Raw genomic sequence first — 5,060 nt, 5'->3', positions numbered from 1 at the left:
GAATGAGGAAGAAAGCTAGTTTGGAGGAGATGATGGAGTGAGTTTGGATATTTTGGGTTTTGATTGATAACTATAATAAAGAAGTACATACTAGAAGCCTTGGTAAAAATGTCCAGAGTGAATGGAAGAGAGGACTCAAACTGAGGTCAAAACTAACTGATAGAAATGAACTAGAGTCTTGTGTCAAGAGATAAGGCAAGGGCTAGGACTGTCACGTAGGGGTGTACATGGCTGGAGAACATGATTTGGAAAACAAGTCACTGAGGAAAGAGTGAGCAAGGGGCAAATGCAGATCACATGATCCAGAACAGATAAGGGATACTCACAGGGGACAGGGCTGCTGTGCTCAGGGTGTAAGGCTGGGAGAAGACTGAGGACCCAAGAAAGACTTCTCTAGGCCACTAAGTGGCATTATGGAGCCCAAAGTTGGAGGAGCCAGGTGGAAATAAATGACAAGAGGCTCTCCCTTTGTTTTTGAAAATAAAGTTACACAATGACTTTTTGTCACTCTGACAAAAATATTTGTATTTGGCTGGACTCTCTATTGGAACAAAACTGATAGAACAAACATCATAAAAAGAACAGGTATTAGATTAGCTTACCCAAGAAAGGCTGGGTAGTCCAACGATGGCTGCCTGGGTACTTCAGAAATCTCAACCCAACAATGAAGACCTGGACATTTTCTGGAAGAGTCTCTGGTATTCATTCTATGTTGGGAGGCTGAAGAATCTGGAGTCTGACGAGGATGGGCATTGTGAAACCTGCAGGCAAATGGATGGAACTAGAAAATATCATCCTGAGTGAGGTAACCCAGACCCTGAAAGACAAACATGGTATGTACTCACTTATAAGTGGACATTAGCCATAAATTACAGCTAAATAACAGGTAGGGCCCAAGGGAGGATACTTGAATTTCATTAAGAAGGGGAAATAAAATAGACATCTGGGGAGGAGGGAGGGAAAACTCCAATTGGGATGTTAAGTAATTACTTAATTAATTACTGAATTAATTAATTTGCTCCATAAAGAAGAAGGAGGAGAAAGAAAAGAGGGAGAGGAGGAGAAGAAGGAGGATGAAGAAGAGGAAGAGGGAGAGGAGGAGGAGGCAGCAGGTGCCTTTAAATCTGGGCCATCTGTGGAATAGTGCCATTCACCCTAAGGGTAAGTCTGTATGCCTCCCCACCTCCTCCTCCAGTTAATCCATTCTGGAAATGCCAGACATGGCAAATGGCATAACTCAACAATGGTTCCAGATCCTATCAAGTTGACAATGAAGATTCATCATCACAATATCCAAGAGAAACTGTATCAGAGGAGAAATTTATTTTGGCTCAGGGCCTCTGAGATTTCACTTCATGGCCAGCTGGCTGCACCATTTCTGAGCTGGGCTGAGGCAGGAAGTTATGAGGCCATGGCCGAGCAGATTTGCTCATCTCATGGTGGCCTGGTTAGAGACAGAGACAAAAGGAAGGAGAGAGAGAGAAAGGATCCAGGAAAGGAAAGGCTCCTTTCAAAGGCATGGCCCTAAGTCTCCTACTTCCCCCAAGTATGCCTTACCTCTTTACAGTCCATTCAGTTATGAATTGATCACTGGGTTATCCTATTGATGAAGTGAGAGTGTTATGATGCGATTAACCTTCAACAGTCACGCCAGATGGACCCAAGCCTTCAACTCATGGGATGTGCATTCAGCCTGCCCTTCACCAGAGCATGACACACACTTGGTGACCATTCTCCATATGTGGACACTTTCTTTCTTTCCACCAAAATGGCCCCAAGCTCCCTAAAAGGAATATGACCTTAGGTATCATCTCAAATATACTAGTGCCTTCCTGAGAGGAAGGATGGGCTGGTGTGAAGGGGAGGAATATACAGGAAACCTCTGCTATATGAAAGTTTTGGTTCTTAAATTTTTCAAAGAGGGGCTGGTTCATGACTCTTGGGGGTGGAGTGGGGAAGACAGGAACTCACTGTGTAGCTCTGGATGGCCTGAAGCTCACTACATAGACTAAGCTGGCCTCAAACTCTCTGAGATGCCCCCTGCCTCTGCTTCTTAAGTGTGGGGATTAAAGGTGTGTACCTGTGTATTTAACCTCATGTCTTTTTACACTTGATCTTAGCCAAAAGGCGGAGAAGCGATCCTCATGACTTGTTAAAGGCAGATATTGATTGAGCAGAAGATACTAACTAGAGCTGTAAATGTCTGAAAAATGCAAGAGGAAAAAAAATAGCATCACACTTAACAGGATGAGTCTTGGATTTAGATTTACATGAATTCTTTAAAGCTTGGTCCTCATGTGGATCCTAATGTTTAGTTCATCACTGGCCAGTTGGAAATACAAATGGCCACGTAAAACTGTCAAAAACTTGTGCTGTGTTTGATAATCGTAGTAGTAGTAAAAATTACAATAATAATAATAATAATAATAATAATAATAATAGTGAGAAGTTAACGAGTTTCAGTTAAAAAAAATGTGTTCTGATCAGAAAAGTGATTTACATGGCTTTAACTGTCAGTAGCTGGGAGCAGAGCGACAGGGGCATGCTAGCCTTCGTTCAGTAGCTCAACAGCGTCTCAAGAATTTTCTCAGCGATTCCCTCATGCTTAGTCTAGGTCATGAGGTGGCTGTTGTCATGTGGGCGAGTTTAAAGACTCAAGGCACAAGAGTGGCACAGGTCATGGTCGTTTGCTTTATAAGTATCCTCAGCAGACATTTCATTGTTTAGAACTGTATCATGCAGCCACTCATAGCTGCACAGAGAGTCAACATACCGGCTTTGCTCTGCCCTCATTGGACACTGCCAAAAATGGGGTTGAGTTTAATGTTAAGAGATTGTCCTCGTCTCTAAATCTCACAGAAACCCTGAAGGGTAGGCATCTCTTATACATACGGCTGTCAGAGTGTATAACAGAGAGTCTTTAGAAGTTAAGTATATTTGAGGATAGCATTGTAATAAGAATGCATATGACACAATACGTTGTGTGTATGCCTAAGAGGCTGAGACAAACAACTTCTTAAAGTCAAAATGAGAAAGATTGCATAAGTTGTTTTGAACCTTCTTTGGGACAAGGATCAATTAATAAGGGGTGTGTCAGACCAAGGTTGAATAGGCAGCTGCTAAACAGGTGTTTTACAGAAGTATCGTCTGGATTACACCTCAATGATCATTGTGTGACATTATAGTTCTGACAAAGCCTTTTAGGATAGTTTTGGATATCAGGCATATCTGCATGAACTCACCATCCTTATTCATTATTTCTTGTTAGGCATAGACACAAATGACTCCATATTCATTCTGACTATTCCCATAGATCCAACACTTTATTTATTTGATTTATATTCCCTGCAATAACCTTGCCTCTAACAACATAGTCCAGTTTTGCCTGTTTTCATAGAACTTCATATAAATAGAATTGTGTGAGTTATACAGTACACAGTCCGTTGGCTTGGTATTTTATAGGATCCAGATGGGAAATTTATCTTAAGAATGGGATAGAGGTTTCATTATAAGAACTGAGTTAAAGATGCAATCCAGATCAAAATAGAATTTGGAGGTGACTTGCTGTTAAGCCTTGAAATTATAGCTTAACATTCCGAGTCTCTTCCCACTGGCTAAGATCATCTCAGACCATGAACAATGGCTCATTTTAAAAACCTGTAGGATGTTTCTCTCGAACCAGGCTGCTTCATCAGAGAATAACGCTGAAATGGCCAAGATTAAGGCTCGGGACCTGTGCGGCAAGAAAAAGGAAGAGCTGTTGAAACAACTGGACGATCTGAAGGTGGAATTGTCCCAGCTTCGGGTCGCCAAAGTGACAGGCGGCGCCGCATCCAAGCTCTCCAAGATACGAGTCGTTCTCAAATCTATTGCCTGAGTCCTCGCTGTTATTAACCAGACTCAAAAAGAAAACCTCAGGAAATTCTACAAGGGCAAGAAATACAAGCCCCTAGACCTGCGACCCAAGAAGACTAGAGCCATGCGCCACCGGCTCACCAAGCACGAGGAGAAGCTGAAGACCAAGAAGCAGCAGCGGAAGGAGTGGCTGTATCCTCTGCGCAAGTATGCAGTCAAGGCCTGAGATGACAACAATAAAGTGCGAGACTCACTGGCAAAAAAAACAAAAAAACAAAAAAACAAAAAAAACCTGTAGGATCATCTTCCTATAGAAAAGCATGTAGGCACAAACTAACAAAATCTTGCTTGTCTATCAAGGAGCTCACAAACTCTCTAAGGTGAATCTTAGCATCCCACAGGGACTTCAGGACATCCAAGTACACGACTCCGACCTGTAAACCTGGAACAGGGCTAAGAGTACGGAGAGATGTCACACTGCCCCAGTCATGGAAAGAGAGGCATAAACTATGCTAGCTAGCCATCTCTCTTTCTTCTTCTTAGAATTAGCTTAGAAGGGGAAGGAGAAAGAGGGTGGAGAGGAAGAGGAGGAGAAACATTATAAAAAAAGTAACCGATGAACCCCATTAAAAATGGGGTACAGAGCTAAACAAAGAATTCTCAACTGAGGAATACCGAAGGGCTGAGAAGCACTTGAAAAATGTTCAACATCCTTAATCATCAGGGAAATGCAAATCAAAACAACCCTGAGATTCCACCTCACACCAGTCAGAATGGCTAGGATCAAAAATTCAGGTGACAGCAGATGCTGGTGAGGATGTGAAGAAAGAGGAACACTCCTCTATTGTTGGTGGGATTGCAAGCTTGTACAACCACTCCGGAAATTAGTCTGGCGGTTCCTCAGAAAATTGGACATAGTACTACCGGAAGATCCAGCAATATCTCTCCTGGGCATATACCCAGAAGATGTTCTAACTGGTAATAAGGACACATGCTCCACTATGTTCATCGCAGCCTTATTTATAATAGCCAGAAACTGGAAAGAACCCAGATGTCCCTCAACAGAGGAATGGATACAGAAAATGTGGTACATTTACACAATGGAGTACTACTCGACTATTAAAAACAAGGAATTTATGAAATTCTTAGGCAAATGGATATATCTGGAGGATATCATCCTGAGTGAGGTAACCCAATCACAAAAG

The 5,060-nt window shown here is 42.3% G+C and overlaps 1 pseudogene; it reads left to right on the top strand.

The window, feature by feature from the left end:
• The first annotated feature begins 3,709 nt into the window (after window positions 1–3,709).
• Window positions 3,710–4,081, top strand: LOC110300795 (large ribosomal subunit protein uL29 pseudogene; annotated as a pseudogene).
• The last annotated feature ends 979 nt before the right edge of the window (window positions 4,082–5,060 follow it).

This window comes from Mus caroli, unplaced genomic scaffold (genome assembly GCF_978045245.1).
Source record: "Mus caroli unplaced genomic scaffold, Mus_caroli_1 scaffold_10, whole genome shotgun sequence".
Lineage (NCBI taxonomy): Eukaryota > Metazoa > Chordata > Mammalia > Rodentia > Muridae > Mus > Mus caroli.
Note: the sequence above shows the minus strand (reverse complement) of the source record. Positions and strands in the feature narration are given on the sequence as shown.